The sequence below is a fragment of the Triticum dicoccoides genome, chromosome 1B, assembly GCF_002162155.2.
Source record: "Triticum dicoccoides isolate Atlit2015 ecotype Zavitan chromosome 1B, WEW_v2.0, whole genome shotgun sequence".
NCBI lineage: Eukaryota > Viridiplantae > Streptophyta > Magnoliopsida > Poales > Poaceae > Triticum > Triticum dicoccoides.
In genome coordinates this window covers 596,900,701-596,915,198 of record NC_041381.1, presented here as the reverse complement: position 1 = coordinate 596,915,198, position 14,498 = coordinate 596,900,701, and the positions used below count along the sequence as shown (strand labels likewise).

Below are 14,498 nucleotides of genomic sequence, written 5' to 3'. Positions count from 1 at the left end.
AGCACCTTTATAATCACCCAGTTACATTGTGATGTTTGATAGCACACAAAGTGTTCCTCCGGTATTCGGAAGTTGCATAATCTCATAGTCATAAGAACATGTATAAGTCATGAAGAAAGCAATAGCAACAAACTAAACGATGAAGTGCTAAGCTAACGGAATGGGTCAAGACAATCACATCATTCTCTAATGATGTGATCCTGTTAATCAAATAACAACTCATGTCTATGGTTAGGAAACACAACCATCTTTGAATTAACGAGCTAGTCAAGTAACGAAAAACTAGTGACACTTTGTTTTTCTATGTATTCACACATGTACTAAGTTTTCGGTTAATACAATTCTAGCATGAATAATAAACATTTATCATGATATAAGGAAATATAAATAACAACTTTATTATTGCCTCTAGGGCATATTTCCTTCAGTATCGGGGGTATGAACCATGGAAAAGTTGGAATACAGTAGATACTACACCAATAGGAATAAAGAATGAATTCACAACAGTACCTTAAAGTGGTGATTTATTTTCTTATACTAATGGAGCTTATAATATTTTTTGTTGAGTTTTGTGTTGTGAAGTTTTCAAGTTTTGGGTAAGGATTTGATGGACTATGGAATAAGGAGTGGAAAGATCCTAAGCTTGGGGATACCCAAGGCACCCCAAGGCAATATTCAAGGACAACCAAGAGCCTAAGCTTGGGGATGCCCCGGAAGGCATCCCCTCTTTCGTCTTTGTCTATCGGTAACTTTACTTGGGGCTATATTTTTATTCACCACGTGATATGTGTTTTTCCTGAAGCGTCTTGTATGATTTGAGTCTTTGCTTTTTAGTTTGCCACAATCATCCTTGTTGTACACACCTTTTGAGAGAGACACGAATGAATCGTGATTTATTAGAATACTCTATGTGCTTCAATTATATCTTTTGAGCTAGGCAATATTGCTCTAGTGCTTCACTTATATCTTTTTAGAGCACGGTGGTGGTTTTATTTTATAGAAATTGATGAACTCTCATGCTTCACTTATATTATTTTGAGAGTCTTTAGAACAGCATGGTAATTTTCTTTGGTTATAAATTTAGTCCTAATATGATAGGCATCCAAGAGGGATATAATAAAAACTTTCATATAAAGTGCATTGAATACTATGAGAAATTTGATTCTTTATGATTGTTTTGAGATATGAAGATGGTGATATTAGAGTCATGCTAGTGGAGTAATTGTGAATTTGAGAAATACTTGTGTTGAGGTTTGTGATTCCCGTAGCATGCATGTATGGTGAACCGTTATGTAACGAAGTTGGAGCATGAGGTATTTATTGATTGTCATCCTTTGTGTGGAGGTCAGGATCGCGCGATGGTTAACTCCTACCAACCCTTCCCCTTGGAGCATGCGCGTAGTGCTTGGTTTTGATGACTAATACATTTTTGCAATAAGTATATGAGTTCTTTATGACTAATGTTGACTACATGCATTATATGCACTCTCACCCTTCCACCATTGCTAGCCTTTCTTGTGCCATGCAACTCTCGCCGGTACCATACACCCACCATATACCTTCCTCAAAATAGCCACGATACCTACCTATTATGGCATTTCCATAGCCATTCCGAGATATATTGCCATGCAACTTTTCACCGTTCCGTTTATTATGGCATGCTTCATCATTGTCATATTGCTTTGCATGATCATGTAGTTGACATCGTATTTGTGGCAAAGCCACCTTTCATAATTCTTTCATACATGTCACTCTTGATTCATTGCACATCCCGGTACACCACCGGAGGCATTCATATAAAGTCATATTTTTGTTCTAAGTATAGAGTTGTAAGTAAATAGAAGTGTGATGGTCATCATTATTAGAGCATTGTCCCATGTGAGTAAATAAAAAAGGAGGCCAAAGAAGCCATCAAAAGATGAGAGAAAAGAGAGAAGGGGCAATGCTACTATCCTTTTGCCACACTTGTGCTTCAAAGTAGCACCATGATCTTCATGATAGAGAGTCTCCTATTTTGTCACTTTCATATACTAGTGGGAATTTTTCATTATAGAACTTGGCTTGTATATTCCAACGATGGGCTTCCTCAAATTCCCTAGGTCTTCATGAGCAAGCAAGTTGGATGCACACCCACTTACTTTTCTTTTTGAGCTTTCATATACTTATAGCTCTAGTGCATCCATTGCATGTCAATCCCTACTCACTCACATCGATATCTATTGGTGGGCATCTAGTTGATGTGAAACTATCTCCCTCTTTTGTCTTCTCCACAACCACCATATTCTCTTCCACCCATAGTGCTATATACATGGCTCACACACATGTATTGCGTGAAAGTTGAAAAGGTTTGAGAATACTAAAGTATGAAACAATTGCTTGGCTGAAACCGAGGTTGAACATGATTTAAATATTTTGTGTGATGAATATGGAGCTTAGCCAGACTATATGATTTTGTAGGGATAGCTTTATTTGGCCATGTTATTTTGAGAAGACATGATTGCTTTATTAGTATGCTTGAAGTATTATAGTTTTTATGTCAATATTAAACTTTTTCTTGAATCTTACGGATCTGAAAGAAGAATTAATTGATAAATATGTTAGGTAGCATTCCACATCAAAAATTCTGTTTTTATCATTTACCTACTCGAGGACGAGCAGGAATTAAGCTTGGGGATGCTTGATACTTCTCCAACATATCTATAATTTTTTATTGTTCCATGCTATTATATTATCTGTTTTGGATGTTTTATATGCATTAATATGCTATTTTATATTATTTTTGGGACTAACCTATTAACCTAGAGCCTAGTGCCAATTTTCTGTTTTTTGCTTGTTTTTGAGTTTTGTAGAAAAGGAATACCAAACGGAATAAAACTTTCACGATGATCTTTCTTGGACCAGAAGCAAACCAGGAGACTTGGAGATGAAGTCGGAGGAGCCATGAGGCGGCCACAAGGGTCGAGGGTGCGCCCAGGGGGGTAGTGCGCGCCTCCCTGCCTTATGGGCCCCTCGTGGGTCTCCTGACCTAATTCTTTCGCCTATATATACTCTTATACCCCGAAACCATCAGGTGGGGGCCACGAAAACACTTTTCCACTGCCGCAACCTTCTGTACCCGTGAGATCCCATCTTGGGGCCTTTTCCGGTGTCCTGCCGAAGGGGAATTCGATCACGTAGGGCTTCTACATTAACACCATTGCCCTTCCGATGAAGCGTGAGTAGTTTACCACAGACCTATGGGTCCATAGCTAGTAGCTAGATGGCTCTCTCTTCTATTCTCAGTATCATGTTCTCCTCGATGTTCTTGGAGATCTATCCGATGTAATATTCTTTTGCGATGTGTTTGCCGAGATCCGATGAATTGTGGATGTATGATCAGATTATCTATGAATATTATTTGAATCTTCTCTGAATTCTTATATGCATGATTCAATATATTTGCAAGTCTCTTCGAATTATCGGTTAAGTTTAGCCTACTAGATTGGTTTTACTTGCAATGGGAGAAGTCTTAGCTTTGGGTTCAATCTTGCAGTGTCCTTTCCCAGTGATAGTAGGGGCAGCAAGGCACGTATTGTATTGTTGCAATCGAGGATAAAAAGATGGGGTTTACATCATATTGCTTGAGTTTATTCCTCTACATCATGTCATCTTACTTAATGCGTTACTCTGTTCTTCATGAACTTAATACTCTAAATGCAGGTAGGAGTCGGTCGATGTGTGGAGTAATAGTAGTAGATGCAGGCAGGAGTCGGTCTACTTGACACGAACGTGATGCCTATATTCATGATCATTGCCTTAGATATCATCATAATTATGCGCTCTTCTATCAATTGCTCGGCAGTAATTTGTTCACCCACCATATTATTTTCTATCTTGAGAGAAGCCACTAGTGACATATGGCCCCTGGATCACTTTTCCATCATACAAGTTTCCGATCTACTATTTTGCAATCTTTTACTTTCCGATCTATAAACCAAAAATACTAAAAATATTTACTTTACCGTTTATCTATCTCTATCTGATCTCGCTTTTGCAAGTAAACGTGAAGGGATTGACAACCCCTTTATCATGTTGGGTGCAAGTTTGGTTGATTGTTTGTGCATGTATTCGGTGACTTATGCATTGTCTCCTACTTGATTGATACCTTGGTTCTCAAACTGAGGGAAATACTTACTCTACTTTGCTGCATCAGCCTTTCCTCTTCAAGGGAAAAACCAACGCAGGCTCAAAGGTAGCAGCAAGTTCCAGAAACACCAGATCCAATCTAGACACCATCACGGAGGGGTTCATCATGTCCATTGGTGCCTCTCCGATGATGAGTGAGTAGTTCTTTGTAGACCTATGGGTCCGTAGTTAGTAGCTAGATGGATTCCTCTCTCTTTTTTGATTCTCAATACAATGGTCTCTTGGAGATCCATATGATGTAAGTCTTTTTGTGGCATGTTTGTTGGGATTCGATGAACTTTGAGTTTATGATGAGATCTATGTTTTTATCCATGAAAGTTATTTGAGTCTTCTTCGATCTCTTATATGCATGATTGATTATAGCCTCGTATTTCTTCTTCGATATTTGGGTTTTTTTACCAACTTGATCTATTTATCTTGCAATGGGAAAAGGTGCTTTGTGATGGGTTCGATCTTATGGTGCTTGATCCCGGTGACAGAAGGGGAAATGACACGTATGTATCGTTGCTATTAAGGATAACAAGATGGGTCTATTTCTACATAAATAGATCTTGTCTACATCATGTCATCATTCTTATTGCATTACTACGTTTTTTCATGAACTTAATACACTAGATGCATGCTGGATAGCGGTCAATGTGTGGAGTAATAGTAGTAGATGCATGCAGGAGTCGGTCTACTAATCTTGGACATGATGCCTATATAATGATCATTGCCTAGATATCGTCATGATTATTTGAAATTCTATCAATTTCCCAACAACAATTGTTTTCCCACCATTTGCTATTTTTCTCGAGAGAAGCCACTAGTGAAACCTACGGCCCCCGGGTCTCTTCTCGTCATATTTGCCTTTGCGTTCTATTTTCCTTTGCTTTTATTTTAGTTCTATTAAACCAAAAAAATACAAAAATACCTTGCTGCACTTTATTTTATTTGTGATCTATTTATCCAATCTATTACAACTTTATCACGTCCGTTTGCCAATTTCTAGCGTCGTTACCCGAAAGGAATTGACAACCCCTTTAGCACATTGGGTTGCGAGTATTTGTTATTTGTGTGCAGGGGTTGTTTACGTGGTGTTGCGTGGTTCTCCTACTGGTTCGATAACCTTGGTCTCATCACTGAGGGAAATACCTACCGTTGTTGTGCTGCATCATCCCTTCCTCTTTGGGTAAATACCAACATAGTTCTAGCCAACATCAATGGCACACAAGGCATTCCTCCGAGTCCGGGAGTTGCATGATCTCATGGTCGAAGAAACATGTATTTGACATTAAGAAGGCAGTAGCAATAAACTGAACGATCATATGTTATGCTAACGGTTGGGTCTTGTCCATCACATCATTCTCCTAATGATGTGATCCCTTTATCAAGTGACAAGACATGTCTATGGTTAGGAAACCTTAACCATCTTTTGATCAACGAACTAGTATAGTAGAGGCTCACTAGGGACACGGTTTTGTCTATGTATCCACACATGTATCTGAGTTTACGATCAATACAATTCTAGCATGGATAATAGACGTTTATCTTGAACAGGGAAATATGATAATAACCAGTTTATTATTGCCTCTAGGGCATATTTCCAACAACCCCGACCTCTCTTGACATTCTCTGCACGCTTTAGCCGTCCACTATGCACAGGAGCTTCTGGAGGTCTGTGCTGAATATGTCCAAACCATCTCACATGATGTTGGACAAGCTTCTCTTCAATTGGTGCTACCCCAACTCTATCTCGTATATCATCATTCCGGATTCTATCCTTCCTCGAGTAACCACACATCCATCTCAACATACGCATCTCCACCACACCTAACTATTGATCATGTCGCCTTTTTGTCGGCCAACACTCGGCGTCATACAACATTGCGGGTCAAACAACTGTCTTGTAGAACTTGTCTATTAGCTTTGGCGGCACTCTCTTGTCACACAGAATGCCAGAAGCTTGGCGCCACTTCATCCATCCGGCTATGATTCGATGGTTCACATCTTCATCATTACCCCCATCCTCCTGCAGCATTGACCCCAAATATCGAAAGGTGTCCTTGTGAGGTACCACCTGCCCATCAAGGCTAACCTCCTTCTCCTCACACCTAGTAGTACTGACACCGCACATCATGTAGTCAGTTTTAGTTCTACTAAGCCTAAACCCTTTCGATTCCAAGGCTTGTCTCCATAACTCTAACTTCCTATTTTACCCCTGTCCGACTATCATCAACTAGCACCACATCATCCGCAAAGAGCATACACCATGGAATATCTCCTTGTATATCCCTTATGACCTCATCCATCACCAAGGCAAAAAGATAAGGACTCAAAGCTGACCCCTGATGCAGCCATATCTTAATCGGGAAGTCATCAGTGTCGACATTACTTGTTCGAACACTTGTCACAACATTATCGTACATGTCCTTGATGTGGGTAATGTACTTTGCTGGGACTTTGTGTTTCTCCAAAGCCCACCACATGACGTTCTGCGGTATCTTATCATAGGCCTTCTCCAAGTCAATGAACACCATATGCAAGTCCTTCTTTTGCTCCCTGTATCTCTCCGTAAGTTGTCATACCAAGAAAATGGCTTCCATGGTAGACCTCCCAGGCATGAAACCAAACTGATTTTTGGTCACACTTGTCATTCTTCTTAAGCGGTGCTCAATGACTCTCTCCCATAGCTTCATTGTATGGCTCAATCAGCTTAATTCCATGGTAACTAGTACAACTCTGAACATCCCCATGAAACATAAAAAAACAAGGCAGTGGCCTCCCACACGTTGGATCGGCCTAGACAGGGCGCTCGGTTCACGCGGGGTTGCCCTACGTCTCAATATAAGCGAGACATAGGCATGCCCCTAAAATCCACAATGATGGATCAATATCCCCTCAACTCTAAAACCAGATTATTTACGCCCTAAATTTGTACAAACCGATTCAATGTCACCCTAGGCGGTTTTGGGGTGAATTAAAGGTGGTTTTGGTTGTAATGATGCTGACCTCGAAGCTGTTACCCTCCTCAAGTGATGCCCCGGGCCTTCCTACCCCTGCACGAGCAAAGCTCTAGGCTCGTGATCTACTTGTGCAGCAACAATGCTCAACCACCGGCACAGTAAAACCCGGTGCACGCGACCGGACTGCTCTCACGCGTCGGAGCTCCTGCATCGCTTCACCAAATCTAGGGGAGCTCGATGCCAGCAGATCTATGATCCAGCCGTGGTCACCCTTTCTGTTTCTCTTGTCAATGAACGGTGGAGTGGAGATTGACATTGGGCCCTTGTAGAGAAAAAAATGTTGGTGTCACCAATTGTTGCCTCATCGCCTTCACCGAGGTAGAGAACAACTCCATGGTGAGCAGGCCCGCCGAAGGTGGATCAACAAGGCGCGCGACTATCATGCCAACAGCGAACTGCTGCACCAAGGACTTAAAATAGTTTTTTTGCTGAGTTGGAAGAGAGAGAAGAGAAGCGGGATGTAGATTTTTACAGTCGGCTATAGCACGGGCTCCAAGAAGCTTTGTGAGAGTGAAAGGTGAGTCATATGCAAATAAAGTAGTAATTTCTTATAGCTACTACTCCATCTGTAAAGAAATATAAGACCGTTTGCTGTTGTGTCGCAATCTCAGTCTTCCAAAATAGGAGACTACTATGGACAGAGGTACTAGGTAAACGGAATGCCAGCGATTGCCTTGGATGATAGTGGCAGCACGCACTGTTTCGAGTTCATGAGAATCTTGTAAACATGTGCCATAGAATCGTCACCACTTTTCTTAGCTTCTTGTATGCTGGCGAAGAGGTCTGACACAAAGCTTTCAACCTAAAATAAAAGTAGTATTGGCTATTAAATCGGAAATCCCTTTTGGAGCTCGGCCTCCAGTGGGGCCTCCAAATTTAAATTTGAAATTTCATCGAAATTCATATTTTTTACATTTCAAAAAATTCTGAAAAAAAATATAGATATACATGAAGGCATAACACACATGTGTGTAAATTTTCAGTTCAAAATACATTGAAATGAGGGTTGTGCAGAAAAGACAAATCTGGGGTTGTTTAACACATAATACTATTCATCCTCTCAGGCCATGAATTTGTCTTTTTTGTATAGATCGCAACTAAAGGTATTTCATCATGAATTTTTACACACATGTGTGTTACATCCTTATGTACACGCAAATTTTTTCAGGATTTTTTGAATCATAAAAGTTTGAATTTGAATTTTTCAAAAATAAAGGCCTCCATGAAGCTCGGCCTTGAAAACGCCTCTCTCCTATTAAATTGGCTATATATGACATGGTAACATGCTATAACCAGCTGCTTTCTTACTAACCATGCTCTCTAAGTAGGAAAGAACTGCACGTAGCCGATGTTCCCAGGCTTTTTTCTATGTGCTTCTCCCAAGATCTACTCAGACATGTTCATTGTTCCCTACTTGTATATGTCAGTGGTAGACATGGTTTCTACAACAAACAAACAAAATACAACAATGATCGTAGTAGTATTAAGTTTGTGTTGGCCCATAGGTGTAAATTGGCACTTGAATGCAAAACAACAAGCTAGTGAACGAGACAGGATACAGATCAGAGTCGTTGGCCGCATAGATGCACACAGCATTACAGCTTGGATGCAAAAAACCAAGACCACCTAATTTAAAGCACCACTGGTCTAGTGTATCGTTGGATTATACTACTGCTAGTACTACTTGCTACTGTTACACCAGGAGGCAGGAGGTGAATAGTGTTACCGCCTTCGTGCTCGCTCGATCATGTGACCACGTACGTACATGCCGGCTCCGTGGTCATGTCTCCTGGCCACGTCATGTTACTGATGATAAGATTATAAGAATTATGAATAATCAGTCGCCTTGATTGAGCAGGTCGATCCAAGGGGGTGCCTTTTATTTTAAGGGCCAGATCGGTGGTTGGGAATGGGTAGTGCATTGTATTGGCGCGCGATCGAGGTCACTCACACAGTCACTCGGCGAGTCGTAGAGCTAGAGCAGTGGTTAGAGAGGGGAGGAGGAGGAAGGTGCAGCCAAGTGCCTAGGCCATGGCCGACGCGAGCAAGCGCATCGACCTCGCCGTGCCGCTGCTCTCCGTGCGACGCCACGGCGGGTTGGGCGGCACGTTGCGGTACGGCGAACGCTGTGACGATGCCACGCCCGGAGGCGTGCCGTTCGGGTGGGAGCGCCGGCCCGGCCACCCCAAGGGCGTAGGCACGACCCAGAGCGCGCCACCGCTGCCCGGGCCGGACCAGGAGGCCGCGGTGCGGTTCTCGGACGCGCTCTCCCGGCCCGACAGCTGCTACACGGTGAACTGCAGCGACGCGGCCGGCGCGACGGTGTCGGCTTCGGCGAGCCCCGAGCCCCCGCGGCAGCGTCATGATGGACCGCTTCTTGCTGGCGGCCAAGGAGCAGTGCGTCTTCCGGAAGGCCGCTGCCGCTGCTGCCAAGACGCGTGCCAGCCACAGGTTGCCGGAGCGCCTCCCTGTCCAGCACCTGCCGGCCAGCCACGTGCAGCGTAACCATGTGAAGGCCGCCACGGACGGCAACGGGGAGGACGACGAATGGGAGGCGCACAGCACGGCGGGCTTCGCGTCCAAGAGGAAGTGCGGGCTGCTCCCCACGCGGTGCGCCAAGAGCGCCCTGCTGCTCCTCAACCCAGCGCGGTCCACGATGAGGCGCCGCCGCGGCGCGCGGCGCTTCCTGTCCGTCTGCCGCAGCAGCCGGCGCGAGACGAACCCGCTCCTGCCGCGGATCGGACAGCACCCTGATCACGACGCTGTCACGGTCACGGTGAGCAGCAGCGTGCTTCACGTTCTCTAGCCATACATGCATTCCGAGAAATGCACGTCGTGACTCTGGTTGTGCTCTGTCTGCAGCAAAGCTGGGAGGAGGCGTACATCAGCTCGCTGCGGCGATCGGACCGAGGCGCCGTCCGTCCCAAGGCCACCCATCTCCGCTTGCTCCTGGTCCTCGACAGGGCCGACGGCGGCGCGGCCTCGCCGCTGCCGCCTCCCAATCCCAAGTGCGGCAGGCCGCCGACGGCGAAGGCGAACGTCGGCGGGAAGACACCCCGCAGGCTCAACGCCGTCGGCCAGGGCTTCCCGCCGCCGCTACCTCCCTCGCAGGGGAGGACCGTGGCTCGCCGTGAGAACATGGTGCTCGCACTGCCGTCGCCCAAGACCCCGTCGGAGTCGTGGCTGTCGCGGACGCTGCCGTCCGTGTCCCACAGGCCACCGGCCACTTCGTTCCTGGGGCTCCACGTGCAGCAGCTCAGGAATCAGCGCGCTCCGTCTCGCTGGTGCTCCAGCGATCAGGCCAAGGTTGTCGATCATGGCGGCAGGCCACGGCAGATACGAATATATGATCCACACAAGTGGTGATACTCCGAGAAGGGCGATTTGGTGCTGGAGCTCAGCTGCACCTGAAATCCCTGTCGTTGGTAGTTGCGTCCGGATGGTAAAAACCGGCGCTGACACAGCAGACGTGGTTCGCTTAAAAAAGGGAATACAGATGGTATACAATGATGAACAGTGCGTTTTGTGGGCCATTTTCGTACAGCGGCGAGATGTGTCCGTGACGGTGCTGTCTTGAGCCGAGGAACAGAACGTCAGGAAAACCTGATCCATCACCAGTGTGTAGATGATGCTGGGTGAGTGTGTCTCTCTCATGTACGCCTTCGCCATAGCTCGCTGGTATGGTATCCCCTCTGCGGCGGCGGCTGCTTCTTCCGCTGGCGATTCGGTGGTGGCCTAAAGTGGAACGGCTTGAAATTTCTACAAGATTCAGTCGATAGCTCCCCTTACGAGATTCTCTCTCTTGTTGCCCTTCTTGTAGTTTCCACTGTAGTTCCTTACAGGTTTTGCTCGCCCTCAGCACAGCTAGTCTTTCCCTGATATGATCCCAGGTTTCCTCCTAGGGAGAAGTTTGCCGATAGCCTGGAACATTGAGATCCGGTTATCCCTAATCCCTATCCCTGCTGCCGCATCGAGGAGCGGAGCCGTACTTGGCGGAGGAATCCAACTGTGCGTCAGGAGCTCGGTCGAACAGGATGTGAACCGAGGCGAAGGAAGAATGCTTCACTGACGCAATCCGCACAATCAACCGGGAAAGTTGAACCCAAATATAAGGCTCCAGGATGGACCAAGAGGTGATGTCCAGTTGCCATTTTCTGTCCGATGTTTCGAGTTTGCTGTTCGCAAAATCGGCTTTGGGTAGCGGCGTCAGGCAGGTAGGACGGTTTGAACGCCTGTATGACTGAATACGCAGCTGTTTTTTTGGGTCCGCTAATTCACAGTTTCACACCTCAGTCTGATCAAAGTGCTTGGGGCAGCGGCATCAAGTTTGACTGATTTTGTTATCTTCCATGCCTAAAATATCCAGCAGATGTTTAAATATTAGCGAGCGGCGTCATATGAGATATGACTAAAACGCAGCAGCTGTTTGCTTCCGCTAATTATGTACACCTTCAGTCAACCAAAATTGCTCTGGGTACTGGCATCAAGATGGATCTTTACAAAATAAAACTTCCATGACTAAAATATCGAGCAGATGTTTGAAATTCATGGCGAAATACCAAAACAATTGGTTTCGTAATGAGCAAACAGAGTTAGCTATTCCTTTTATACAGTGCTCCAGTCAGACAGACACAGAACTCCATGCCTGTTGTTTGTCAGTGTGTTGGCTCAGGCCGGAACAGAACCGGACCAGGCGGTGTGGTTGGTGTTGAGCCGTTGTAACATCGACGATGCGGTCTGCTTTAAATGAGCCCATGGTCCACTTCATTTTTATCTGTAGTACGGTGCGGATACGACCAGGAATACTACTTCGGGCGCAGATCCACATGTCACCTGGACGGTAATGATATCAGGTGCAGCTGAGCCTGGGTTCAGAAACGAATATTCGTGATATTCCTTGCTAGTGTAGTTGCATCCATTTGGTTATGATCTGGTTATGCGTTGCTCCGCAGCTCACTCTCTAGTAAAGTAATATGCTCATCCTGCTGCTCAGTTGCATCCATTTTGTTCCATGGCGGTGAATTGCGGGTGTTCTCCATTGGCGCCATCGTTGATCGTTTGCAGCTCCAGAAGTGCGCCTAGTTCAGTGTATAGGTCTGCAGATGTAATACTGCATTTCTCAGTCGATACTTTTTTACCTCGGCTTAGGTACATCAAGTCACAATGACCACAAAAGGGTTACATTGCCCGTAAAGCGGCATTGGAGGAAGGTAATCATAATGACATGTAGTACAAGGGTTGCATGGTTCATTATGATTTATCAATGCAGATTTGCAGACCGAAACCATGTCTAGATTCTGTCTATTTATCTACCTTGAGGAGTAAAACGGCACTGGAGGAAGGTGCACCACACTCGCCCAAAGAAATGGAGTGCCATTTACAAACAACATTCACCAGCATAGAGTCAAATCCACATCCATCATCAAAGGAGAAAGGAGACAGCAGAGATTGCAAGTACATAGTACATACTCCCTCCGTTCTACAATGTAGTGCGTCCGTGCTTCCCGACATCCAAGTTTGACCGTAAATTTAACTATCGAGACCGATTGTGGCCGGAGCAAAAATTATGCCACTGAATTCATATTGAGGAGTAAAACGGCACTGGAGGAAGGTGCCCCACACTCGCCCAAATAAATGGAGTTCCATTTACAATGAACATTCACCACCATAGAGTCAAATCCACATCCATCATAAGAGGAGAAAGGGGACAGCAGAGATTGCAAGTACATCGTACATACGATGTATCTAGGGCTGGACCAAAAGCTCGTAGCTCGCGAGCTTGATGAGTGCTCGATACTTTAGCTCGTTAAGTTCGGAGCTCGCTTCTTAATGAACTGAGCCAATCATCGATTTCAGCTCATTAAGCTTAACGAGCTTAACGAATGAGCTAACGAGTTTCATGAGTAGCTCGTTAAGCTCGTTAGTAACAACATAACACATATTTTCATCTTACGTGTCAAACTTTTTGTAGCACCTCAGCCCATCAATTCAACCTAATCGACATATGAGGCAATAAACTAGTGCATTTCTTTTTGTAGTCACCATATTTCATCTTGCTAACCAGACCTACACATTCATCATGTATATCATAACACATTATAATCTGTTAACGAGCGCTCACGAGCTTAACGAGCTTCAAACGAGCCGAGCCGAGCAGGGTTTTCTGCTCGTTAATCTTAACGAGCTTAACGAGCCGAGCCTTAACGAGTACGAGCTTAATGAGCCGAGCTGCTCGTTAGTCCACCCCTAGATGTATCACCCCTTTCTCCCGAATTAACAGAGCATAAGAGTTCAGGATGCTCATCAACCACCCTGCTCACAAGTACACACGATAACATCAACTGTCACACGATAAAATCATGACGCGGATCTCCTAGCACTTTCTTCAATACATGATGTAACCAAAGGACATGACTATGCATATGCACAGAATAGTACATACTGATGAATTCACTACTCCCTCCTATCCAAATTAATTGACGCAACATTACTACAACTTTATATCAAACTGAGAGATGGGATATTCATTAATTCACTTTGCATCCCATTGAAACAGTAATAAGATTGTTTGGAAGAACACGTCAACAATGAAAACGAGGTTAACATGAATGAGCATGATGCCTGATTCCAATGCTTGATGATCACATCATTCTGCTAGTGACCTCAACTGAAACTTGATAAATAAAAAGGTCTACTTTGTAATCCAGTAGTTATGGATAATCCACCAACCAGGTAACAAAACTGAAGTTATAGAGTGTTTAGACCTCACCTCAGCTTTCGAACACCTGAATCACTTCATGGGTATAGATCATCAGAGTCATGAGAGATGGTATATTTGGTGTGTGCCATTGTCTGAATATTCGAGCAGCCAATAGAAACTTCCCTTTATCCATTACGGTTGTCAAAAGACTTATGCGATGGTTGTGAGGTGTCTTCTGGGTCCAATGATCATGGCCGCCGCCTCTCTGGTTTTTGGGATTCGTGGGGTTCTTCTGCACATCCCCATTGTTCAAGTACGTACACCCCAATTTAGAGACTTCTTTGCACATCTCTATTGTTCTACACATAGCAAGTACAACTGAAGAAAATCAGATCAAGAGTTGAGTAACGTGATGAATTCGCATTGCAGGCTGCTCTTCCGCAAGGGGTCATACCTTTCGTCTTTGCCAAAGAGTACAATGTATATCCTAACATTCTCAGCACAATGTATGATCTCTTAACATACCTCTAGCTTTCTTGGTGTACCACTATTACCAATATTAGCCAAGAAAAGTTCTCAAAAACCATATCAAGCAATTGCTGGCAGTG

General features: G+C 44.6%; 1 pseudogene; it reads left to right on the top strand.

Annotated features, from left to right (window-relative positions):
* Positions 1–9,126: 9,126 nt before the first annotated feature.
* LOC119309636 lies at positions 9,127–10,681 on the top strand (annotated as a pseudogene).
* Positions 10,682–14,498: the final 3,817 nt, after the last annotated feature.